This window comes from Triticum dicoccoides, chromosome 1B (genome assembly GCF_002162155.2).
Source record: "Triticum dicoccoides isolate Atlit2015 ecotype Zavitan chromosome 1B, WEW_v2.0, whole genome shotgun sequence".
Classification (NCBI taxonomy): Eukaryota; Viridiplantae; Streptophyta; class Magnoliopsida; order Poales; family Poaceae; genus Triticum; species Triticum dicoccoides.
The window spans coordinates 169,676,037-169,688,049 of record NC_041381.1 but is presented as its reverse complement, the minus strand read 5'-3'; positions in this window follow the sequence as shown (position 1 = coordinate 169,688,049).

The following is a 12,013-nucleotide window of genomic DNA, read 5'->3' as shown; positions in this document are numbered from 1 at the left end:
TTCAAATCCATAGCTCCATTATCTATCACTTGAGGTTCCTCCTCTTCAGGGATCCAATTCAAATTAATACCTTCATCATCTTCCTCTTGAGGCATCATGTTCAAATCCATAACTACATTCTCTGCCACTTGAGGTTCCTCCTCTTCAGGGATCCAAGTCAAATTAATACCTTCATTGTCTTCCTCTTGAGGTATCATGTTCAAATCCATACTCCTACTATCAAGGACAAAAGATGAGTACATCATGGTACCATAACAAGGATATACACACATATTTTTTACTAGAATGACATGAGCCTTGCAAGCATTACAAAAATGTGAACTACTGACTAAGAAATGTTATGACTAAGAAATGAAACTGCTCCTTTGTAACACCATTTCATTTCTTATGAAACTTCCAACTCCTGTCATTTTAGAAAGAATTCCAATCCATCATGACTAAGTTTGAAGTTTATGTCATTAGTTTATCAACTTCATTTTTTATGACTAATTTGCTTAACTTTATGTAATGTTGTTAAGTGATCTGCAGCTATTTGTGGTACAACTCCTATTAATTTTAGAACATTGTGACCTTACTGCCATTGTGAATAGGGCAAGACCCATCTCAAGGGCCTCTCCAAGGTACACTAGTGTCAATAATAGGCTTACTCTGCTCTAACAAATGAGCCTTTTTTCAAATTACACAGAGGATTGTAGAAAAGTTATACTCCTCTAACAATTAATGGAGAAGTCAGCAAGAAGATTTCAAGTTCTGAAACTGAAACGGAGCAAAAACAGAGCACTTCACAAGTAGCCAGTCTGCACTTGCAAATTCACAATTTCATTTGGTTCGAGCGACCGATCCCCACATGGTGAACCAGCTGATGTAGCACTTGCAAACCCACAATAAAAATGATGTCTAGCGGCTGATCCACACAAACATAATTCAGTAGCCCTCACATTAACTTGTAACCTGAAATCTTCAAGCTACTTTCATTTTGTTATTTGTTCTTCCGTTAACATTGGAGAGTACAGTATTCAGTTAACATTGTTCTTTGTGACAACCAGGAACAGAGGAGCACAAGGATCAGAGGAGCAACTCCTTACAGTACCTTCTTCTTCCTGACGAACATGAGCTCTCGTGGCAGCACGGGCCGATGAGCAGCAACACGGGTAGACGAGCAGCAGCAGTGTGGGCAGAGGAGCTCCACCAGCGGGGGAGAAGCAGCAGCAGTATGGGCACAGGAGCTCCATCGGCGGGCGCGTGGGCAGGGAAGAAGGATCAGCACAGGCTCGCGCGAGAGATTGAGGAGGATGAGCTGGAGATCAAGGAGGAAGCGTGCGAACTCCTGGTCCAGCGGATCGTGGAGGCAGTTTCCGGCGAAGCCCGTAGGGGATTGTGGCCAGGAGGAATTGCGGCGGCGCACGCGCAGAGCTCAAGGAGGACGCGCTGGAGGTTGAGGAGGATGCGCGGGAGCTCAAGGAGGACGCGCGTGAGCTCAAGGAGGACGTGTCGGGGGGTTCCGGCGATGCCCGTAGGTAATCGTGGCGGGAGGTTATCGTGGCGGCGCAGGTCTGGGCAACAACGGCAGAGCAGTACCTGGCGACGAAGGCGGCGGAGCAGTACCTGGCGACGAAGGCGGCGAAGCAGGTACTTGGCGATGGTGGTGGATCACTTCCTGGTGGGCAGCAAATCGCGCAGCTAGGCGACGCCGGCCGCTGGCGATGCGGGAGGAGGAAGACAGCGGCGGGGACTTGTTTGATACGGTTTTGAAACCATGAGGTTTTTTTTTGTAAAATTGCCAATGAACAGGGCCCACGACATGAATTTCGGGACGGAGGGAGTACAACATAATTTGCAAATACTATCAGGACTAAGTTCATGATAAATTAAGTTCAATTAATCAAATTACTAAAGAACTCCCACTTAGATAGACATCCCTCAAGTCATCTAAATGATATGTGATCCAAATCAACTAAACCATGTCCGATCATCACGTGAGATGGAGTAGTCATCAATGGAGAACATCTCTATGTTGATCATATCTACTATATGATTCAAGTTCGACCTTTCGGTCTCCAGTGTTCCAAGGCCATGTCCGTACATGCTAGGCTCGTCAAGTTTAACCCGAGTATTCCGCATGTGCAAAACTGTCTTGCACCCGTTGTATGTGAACGTAGAGCCTGCTACGTCTTGAGCTTGCGTTGGTTTTCCTCGAAGAGGAGATGGTGATGCAGCAGAGTAGCGTAAGTATTTCCCTCAGTTTTTGAGAACCAATGTATCAATCCAGTAGGAGGCTCCTCAAAAGTCCCACGCACCTACACAAACAAACTGAGAACTCGCAACGAACGCAATAAAGGGGTTGTCAATCCCTTTACGGCGACTTGCGAAAGTGAGATCTAATAAAGATAGTAAGATAGGATAAATATATTTTTGGTATTTTGAAAGGTAGATGCAAAAAAGTAAAGATGCAAATAGAAGTAGATGGAAAGAAAATATGATAAGAGATAGACCCGGGGGCCATAGGTTTCACTAGTGGCTTCTCTCAAGATAGCATAAGTATTACGGTGGGTGAACAAATTACCGTCGAGCAATTGATAGAAAAGCGCATAGTTATGAGATTATCTAGGCATGATCATGTATATAGGCATCACGTCCATAACAAGTAGACCGACTCCTGCCTGTATCTACTACTATTACTCCACACATCGACCGCTATCCAGCATGCATCTAGAGTATTAAGTTCATAAGAACAGAGTAACGCATTAAGCAAGATGACATGATGTAGAGGGATAAACTCAAGCAATATGATATAAACCCCATCTTGTTATCCTCGATGGCAACAATACAATACGTTCCTTGCAACTCTTTCTGTCAGTGGGTAAGGACACCGCAAGATTGAACCCAAAGGTAAGCACTTCTCGCATGGCAAGAAAGATCAATCTAGTTGGCCAAACCAAACTGATAATTCGAATAGACTTGCAAAGATAACTCAATCATACATAAAAGAATTCAGAGAAGATTCAAATATTATTCATAGATAAACTTGATCATAAACCCACAATTCATCAGATCTCGACAAACACACCACAAAAAGAGTTTACATCGAATAGATCTCCACAAGAGAGGGGGAGAACATTGTATTCAGATCCAAAAAGAGAGAAGAAGCCATCTAGCTAATAACTATGGACCCGTAGGTCTGTGGTAAACTACTCACAACTCATCGGAGGGGCAAGGATGTTGATGTAGAAGCCCTCTGTGGTTGATTCCCCCTCCGACAGAGTGCCGGCGAAGGCTCCAAGATGGGATCTCGCGGATACAGAAGGTTATGGCAGTGGAAATTGTGTTTCGTGGTGCTCCTAGATGTTTTCGGGGTACGTAGGTATATATGGGAGGAAGAAGTACGTCGGTGGCCGCCCGAGGGGCCCACGAGACAGGGGGGCGCGCCCTACAGGGGGGCAGCCTCCTATCTCGTGGGAGCCTCGGCTGCTTCCTGACTTGCACTCCAAGTCCTCTAGATCACGTTCGTTCCAAAAATCACGCTCCCGAAGGTTTCATTCCGTTTGGACTCCGTTTGATATTCCTTTTCTTCGAAATACTGAAATAGGCAAAAAAACAGCAATATGGACTGGGCCTCCGGTTAGTAGGTTAGTCCCAAAAATGATATAAAAGTGTAAAATAAAGCCCATAAACATCCAAAAGGAGTAATATAATAGCATAGAACAATCAAAAATTATAGATACATTGGAGACGTATCAAGCATCCCCAAGCTTAATTCCTACTCGTCCTCGAGTAGGTAAATGATAAAAAAGAAATTTTTGATGTGGAATGCTACCTAGCATAATTCTCAATGTAATTTTCTTTATTGTGGCATGAATGTTCAGATCCAAAAGATACAAAATAAAAGTTCATATTGACATAAGAAATAGTAATACTTCAAGCATACTAATCAAAGTAATCATGTCTTCTCAAAATAACATGGCTAAAGAAAGTTATCCCTACAAAATCATATAGTCTGGCTGTTGCTCTATCTTCTTCACACAAAGTATTTAATCATGCACAACCCCGATGACAAGCCAAGCAATTGTTTCATACTTTAATAATCTCAAACTTTTTCAACTTTCACGCAATACATGAGCGTGAGCCATGGACATAGCACTATATGTGGAATAGAATGGTGGTTGTGGAGAAGACAAAAAGGAGAAGATAGTATCACATCAACTAGGCGTATCAACGGGCTATGGAGATGCCCATTAATAGATATCAATGCGAGTGAGTAGGGATTGCCATGCAACGGATGCACTAGAGCTATAAATATATGAAAGCTCAACAAAAGAAACTAAGTGGGGTGCATCCAACTTGCTTGCTCACGAAGACCTAGGGCACTTTTGAGGAAGCCCATCATTGGAATATACAAGCCAAGTTCTATAATGAAAAATTCCCACTAGTATATGAAAGTGACAACACATGAGACTCTCTATCATGAAGATCATGGTGCTATTTTGAAGCACAAGTGTGGAAAAAGAGATAGTAGCATTGTCCCTTCTCTCTTTTTCTCTCATTATATAAATATATATATTTTCTCTTTTCTTCTTTCTCCCTTTTTTTTCTTTTTTTTCTTTGTCCTTCTCTTTTTTCTTTTCTTTTTGGCCTTTCTATTTTTTTCTTTCTTTTTTTTCTTTTTGTAAAGTCCGAAGTCTCATCCCGACTTGTGGGGGAATCATAGTCTTCATCATCCTTTCCTCACTAGGACAATGCTCTAATAATGAAGATCATCACACTTTTATGGATTTACAACTCAAAGCTAGAACAAGATATGACTCTATATGAATGCCTCCGGCGGTGTACCGGGATATGCAATGAATCAAGAGCGACATGTATGAAAATCATGAAGGTGGCCTTGCCACAAATACAATGTCAACTACATGATCATGCAAAGAGCAATATGACAAAAGTAATGCGTGTCATATGAACGGAACGGTGGAAAGTTGCATGGCAATATATCTCGGAATGGCTATGGAAATGCCATAATAGGTAGGTATGGTGGCTGTTTTGAGGAAGGTAAATGGTGGGTTTATGGTACCGGTGAAAGTTGCGCGATACAAGGGAGGCTAGCAAGGATGGAAGGGTGAAAGGGTGCGTATAATCCATGGACTCAACATCAGTCAAAAGAACTCATGCACTTATTGCAAAAATTTAGAAGTCATCAAAAACCAAATTACTATGCGCATGCTCCTAGGGGGATATATTGGTAGGAAAAGACCATCGCTCGTCCCCGACCGCCACTTGTAAGGAAGACAATCAATAAATAAAATTGTGCTCCAACTTTATCACAAAGCGGTTCACCATACGTGCATGCTACGGGAATCACAAACTTCAACACAAGCATTCTTTAAATCCATAATCACCCAACTAGCATGACTTAAATATCACTACCTCCATATCTCAAAACAATTATCAAGCATCAAGTTGATCATAGCATCCAATTCACTTTCTATGATAATTTATTATACCCAACTTGGATGCTCATCATTCTAGGACCAACTTTATGATCATAGCAAATACCATGCTGTTCTAAAAGACTCTCAAAAATATATAAGTGAAGCATGAGAGACTAGTAATTTCTTCAAAATTAAGACACCACCGTGCTCTAAAAATTATAAGTAAAGCACTAGAGCAAAAACTATCAAGCTCAAAAGATATAAGTGAAGCACATAGAGTATTATGGCAAATTCTTATCAAATAGGCTTCTCCCAAAAGGTGTGTAAAGCAAGGATGATTGTGGTAAACTAAAAATAAAATACTAATATAATACACGACGCTCCAAGCAAAACACATATCATGTGGCGAATAAAAATATAGCTCCAAGTAAAGTTACCAATGAACGAAGATGAAAGAGGGGATGCCTTCCCGGGGCATTTCCAAGCTTAGGCTTTTGGATATCCTTGAATATCTTGGGGTGCCATGGGCATCCCCAAGCTTAGGATCATGCCACCCTTTGTTCCATAGTCCATAAAAGCTTTACCCAAAACTTGAAAACTTCACAACACAAAACTCAACAGGAAATCTTATAAGCTCCGTTAGTGAAAGAAAAGAAAACCACCACATAAGGTACTGAAATGAACTCATTCTTTATTTATTTTGGTGTTAAACCTACTGTATTCCAACTTCCTTATGGTTTATAAACTATTTTACTAGCTATAGATGCATTGAAATAAGCAAACAACACACGAAAAACAGAATCTGTCAAAAACAGAACAGTCTGTAGCAATCTGTAACTAACGCAAACTTCTGGAACTTTAAAAATCGTACCAAAATAGGAAGTCCTGTACAATTTGTTTATTGAACAGCAGCAAAAAGAATCAACGCAAAAGCACGTTTCTGTGATTTAACAAAATTATATTTGTGCGCGCAAAGTTTCTGTTTTTCAGCAGAATCAAATCAACTATCATCGTAGGTTATCCTATAGGTTCTACTTGGCAAAAACACTAATTAAAAGATAAAAACACATCTAAACAAAAGGTAGATGCAAGATTTATTACTAAACAGGAGAAAAAACAAAGAACATAAAGAAAATTGGGTTGCCTCCCAACTAGCGCTATCATTTAACGCCCCTAGCTAGGCATAAAAGCGAAGATAGATCTAACGAGTGCCATCTTTGGCACTAAATTCATAAGTAGCACGCATGATAGATTCATAAGGTAATTTGAATTTCTTTCTTGGAAAGTGCTCCATGCCTTTCTTTAATGGAAATTGGAATCTAATATTCCCTTCCTTCATATCAATAATCGCACCAATCGTTCTAAGGAAAGGTCTATCAAGAATAATAGGGCAAGAAAGATTGCAATCTATATCAAGAACGATAAAATCCACGGGCACCAAATTTCTATTTGCAACAATGAGAACACCATTGATCCTTCCCATTGGCTTTTTAATGGTGGAATCCGCAAGGTGCAAATTTAAAGAGCAATCATCAAGATCATGGAAACCTAGAATATCACATAAAGTTTTCGGAATCGTGGAAACACTAGCACCCAAATCACACAAGGCAAAACACTCATAATCTTTAATTCTAATATTTATAGTAGGTTCCCACTCATCATTAAGTTTTCTAGGTACAGAAACTTTCAAATTAAGTTTTTCATCATAAGATTGCATCAAGGCATCAACGATATGTTTGGTAAAAGCTTTATTTTGACTATAAGCATGAGGAGAATTAACAACGGATTGCAACAAGGAAATACAACCTTTTAAAGAAAAATTATCATAATCAAATTCCTTGAAATCCGATATAGTAGGTTCAATATTATTAGAAGTTGAGGATTCTCCAATCTCACTTTTACCAATTTTAGCATCAAGATCTAAAGACTCCGAATTCTTGGGACGCCTTCTAGGCAAAGTTGATTCATCATCAGTCCCATAATCATCAAATTTCATATTGCAAAACATAGATATAATCGGAGATACATCAATAACTTTAAGATCCTCATCAATATTTTCACGGAAACTAGAAGAACACGCTTTTATAAAGCTATCTTTTTTAGCACGCAATCTAGCGGTTCTTTCCTTGCACTCGTCAATGGAAATTATCATTACTTTGAGAGACTCATTGATATCATGCTTAGGAGGAGAAGATCTAAGTTTAAGAGAATCAACATCAAGCGAAAGTCTATCAACGTTCCTAGCCAAATCATCAACTTTAAGCAATTTTTCTTCAAGCAAAGCATTAAAATTCTTTTGAGAAATCATAAATTCTTTCACACTATTCTCAAAATCGGAGGACATCTTATTAAAATTACCATAAGAATTATTGTAGGAATTTCCATAATTATTAGAGGAATTACTAGGGAACGGTGTAGCATTAAAGTTTCCTCTATAAGCATTGTTTCCAAAACTATTCCTACCAAGAAAATTCACATCCATAGATTCATTATTGTTCTCAATCAAAGAAGACAAAGGCATATCATTGGGATCAAGAGGAGTATTTTTAGTAGCAAACATCTTCATAAGTTCATCCATCTTTCCACTCAAAATATTGATTTCTTCTATAGCATGCACTTTTTTACTAGAAGATCTTTTGGTGTGCCATTGAGAATAATTAGCCATAATATTATCAAGAAGTTTTGTAGCATCTCCTAACATGATTTCCATAAAAGTGCCTCCCACGGCCGAATCTAAGAGATTTCTAGAAGCAAAGTTCAAACCGGCATAAATTTTTTGTATGATCATCCATAAATTCAAACCATGAGTAGGGCAATTGCAAAGCATCAATTTCATTCTTTCCCAAGATTGGGCAACATGCTCATGATCCACTTGTTTAAAATTCATGATATCGTTCCTAAGAGTGATGATCTTAGCGGGAGGAAAATACTTAGAGTTAAAAGCATCTTTGTACTTGTTCCAAGAATCAATACTATTTTTAGGCAAAGACGAAAACCAAACTTTAGCACGATCTCTAAGTGAAAACGGAAATAACTTCAATTTGACAATATTGTTATCCGTATCTTTCTTCTTTTGCATATCACACAAATCAACAAAGTTGTTTAGATAAGTAGCAGCATCTTCACTAGGAAGGCCGGCGAATTGATCTTTCATAACAAGATTTAGCAAAGCAGTATTGATTTCACAAGACTCAACATCATTAAGAGGAGCAATCGGAGTCCTAAGGAAATCATTATTATTGGTATTCGAGAAATCACACAATTTGGTATTATCTTGCGCCATGGCAACAAGGAATCCAACACACAAGCAAACAGAAAAACGGCAAGCGAAAAAGAGAGGAGGAGATTGGGAAAGAGAGGGCGAATAAAACGGCAAGGTTGAAGTGGGGGAGAGGAAAACGAGAGGCAAATGGAAAATAATGTAAATGCGAGGGAGATGGGTTTGTGATGGGTACTTGGTATGTCTTCACTTGAGCAAAGACCTCCCCGGCAACGGCGCCAGAAATCCTTCTTGCTACGTCTTCAGCTTGCGTTGGTTTTCCTCGAAGAGGAGAGGGTGATGCAGCAGAGTAGCGTAAGTATTTCCCTCAGTTTTTGAGAACCAAGGTATCAATCCAGTAGGAGGCTCCTCAAAAGTCCCATGCACCTACACAAACAAACTGAGAACTCGCAACCAACGCAATAAAGGGGTTGTCAATCCCTTCACGGCCACTTGCGAAAGTGAGATCTAATAGAGATAGTAAGATAAGATAAATATATTTTTGGTATTTTATAAGATAGATGCAAAAAAGTAAAGATGCAAATAAAAGTAGATGGAAAGCAAATATGATAAGAGATAGACCCGGGGGCCATAGGTTTCACTAGTGGCTTCTCTCAAGATAGCATAAGTATTACGGTGGCTGAACAAATTACTGTCGAGCAATTGATAGAAAAGCGCATAGTTATGAGATTATCTAGGATTGATCATTTATATAGGCATCACGTCCATAACAAGTAGACCGACTCCTGTCTGCATCTACTACTATTACTCCACACATCAACCGCTATCCAGCATGCATCTAGAGTATTAAGTTCATAAGAACAGAGTAATGCATTAAGCAAGATGACATGATGTAGAGGGATAAACTCAAGCAATATGATATAAACCCCATCTTGTTATCCTCGATGGCAACAATACAATATGTGCCTTGCAACCCTTTCTGTCACTGGGTAAGGACACCGCAAGATTGAACCCAAAGCTAAGCACTTCTCCCATGGCAAGAAAGATCAATCTAGTAGGCCAAACCAAACTGATAATTCGAAGAGACTTGCAAAGATAACTCAATCATACATAAAAGAATTCAGAGAAGATTCAAATATTATTAATAGATAAATTTGATCATAAACCCACAATTCATCGGATCTCGACAAACACACCGCAAAAAGAGTTTACATCAAATAGATCTCCACAAGAGAGGGGGAGAACATTGTATTGAGATCCAAAAAGAGAGAAGAAGCCATATAGCTAATTCTTATGGACCCATAGGTCTGTGGTAAACTACTCACAACTCATCGGAGGGGCAAGGATGTTGATATAGAAGCCCTCCGTGGTTGATTCCCCCTCCGGCAGAGTGCCGGCGAAGGCTCCAAGATGGGATCTCGCGGATACAGAAGGTTACGGCGGTGGAAATTGTGTTTCGTGGTGCTCCTGGATGTTTTCGGGGTACATAGGTATATATGGGAGGAAGAAGTACGTCGGTGGCCGCTCGAGGGGCCCACGAGACAGGGGGCGCGCCCCTATGGGAGGAAGAAGTACGTCGGTGGTCGCTCGAGGGGCCCACGAGACAGGGGGCGCGCCCTACAGGGGGGCGCAGCCTCCTATCTTGTGGGAGCCTCGGCTGCTTCTTGACTGGATCACGTTCGTTCCAAAAATCATGCTCCCGAAGGTTTCATTCCGTTTGGACTCTGTTTGATATTCCTTTTCTTCGAAATACTGAAATAGGCAAAAAAACAGCAATATGGACTGGGCCTCCGGTTAGTAGGTTAGTCCCAAAAATGATATAAAAGTGTAAAATAAAGGCCATAAACATCCAAAAGGGGTAATATAATAGCATGGAACAATAAAAAATTATAGATACATTGGAGACGTATCAGAGCCTATCACACCCGATCATCACGTGGTGCCTCAACACGAATAACTATCACAACGGTGCATACTCGGGGAGAATAGTCATACTGTCGGATGCTGGGTTCCGGCAGACCCTTAAGGTTTGAACTCTGGGGTGCGCGCGAAGATCTTCCCCCTACTAGTCCACGTCCGATCGTCTCGCGAGAATCTAAGCTAAACGATGAACAACACGAAGGACACAAGATTTATACTGGTTTGGGCCACCGTTGTGGTGTAATACCCTACTCCAGTGTGTGGTGTGGTGGATTGCCTCTGGGGCTGATGATGAACAGTATAAAGGATGAATAGCCTCGCGAGAGGTGTTCTTGAACTAGTGCGATGAACTACTTGGGTGAGTTCGATCGCCTCTAGATCTGATGAGAACTCGATGCCCTCTACTGTGATGTCTAGCCCTATTTATAGAGGCCCTGGTCCTCTTCCCAAATATTGAGCGGGGAGGGTGCCAACAACGGCCATTTTCAAGGGGAACATCTCATACAAGTTATCCTGACTAAAGTTGGTCTTCGACTGCCAAAGGCACTGGTGATGACACCGTCTTGGGCTCCACGGTGACCTCCATCCTACCACTCTGCTGGTCTTGGTCTCATTGCATTGAAATGGCAACCTTTGCCTGATGCCTCGGTACCCCACGCCTGTGCTTGCCCCCTTTGCACCAAAGAGGAAACAAGGACACTGCACAGGCCGGCGCCCGCCTGGCGCCCACCTGGTCTCGATCGTCATGCCTTGCATCACGAGCACCTCGCGAGGTACCCCTGCCTTGATCTCTCCGCCTCCTCGCTAGCCTGCCTGGTGAGGCCGCTCCTGAGGAAGCCTTGCGTCATCCGCCCCATGAGGCTTGGCCCCTCGTGAGGGTCTTGAGTTTTGCGCTGATGAAGATGGGTCGTACTGGGCCACCACTTGAGCCACGCCGCAGGTCGCAGGCAGGCAAGTCTGGGGACCCCTGTTCCTAGAACACCGACACATACCTTGAAATGTTAGTGAAGGGATCATCTTATAATGCTACCGCCGTACTAAGCAAAATAAGATGCATAAAGATAAACATCACATGCAATCAAAATATGTGACATGATATGGCCATCATCATCTCGTGCTTTTGATCTCCATCTCCAAAGCATCGTAATGATCTCCATCATCACTGGCTCGACACCTTGATCTCCATTGTTGCGTCGTGGTCATCTCGCCAACTATTGCGTCTACAACTACCGCTACCGCTTAGTGATAAAGTAAAGCAATTACATGGCGTTTGCATTTCATACAATAAAGAGACAACCATAAGGCTCCTGCTGGTTGCCGATAACTTTTAGAAGACATGATCATCTCATACAATAATGTATATCACATCATGACTTGACAAAATCACATCACAAGCATGCCCTGCAAAAACAAGTTAGACATCCTCTACTTTGTTGTTCCAAGTTTTACGTGG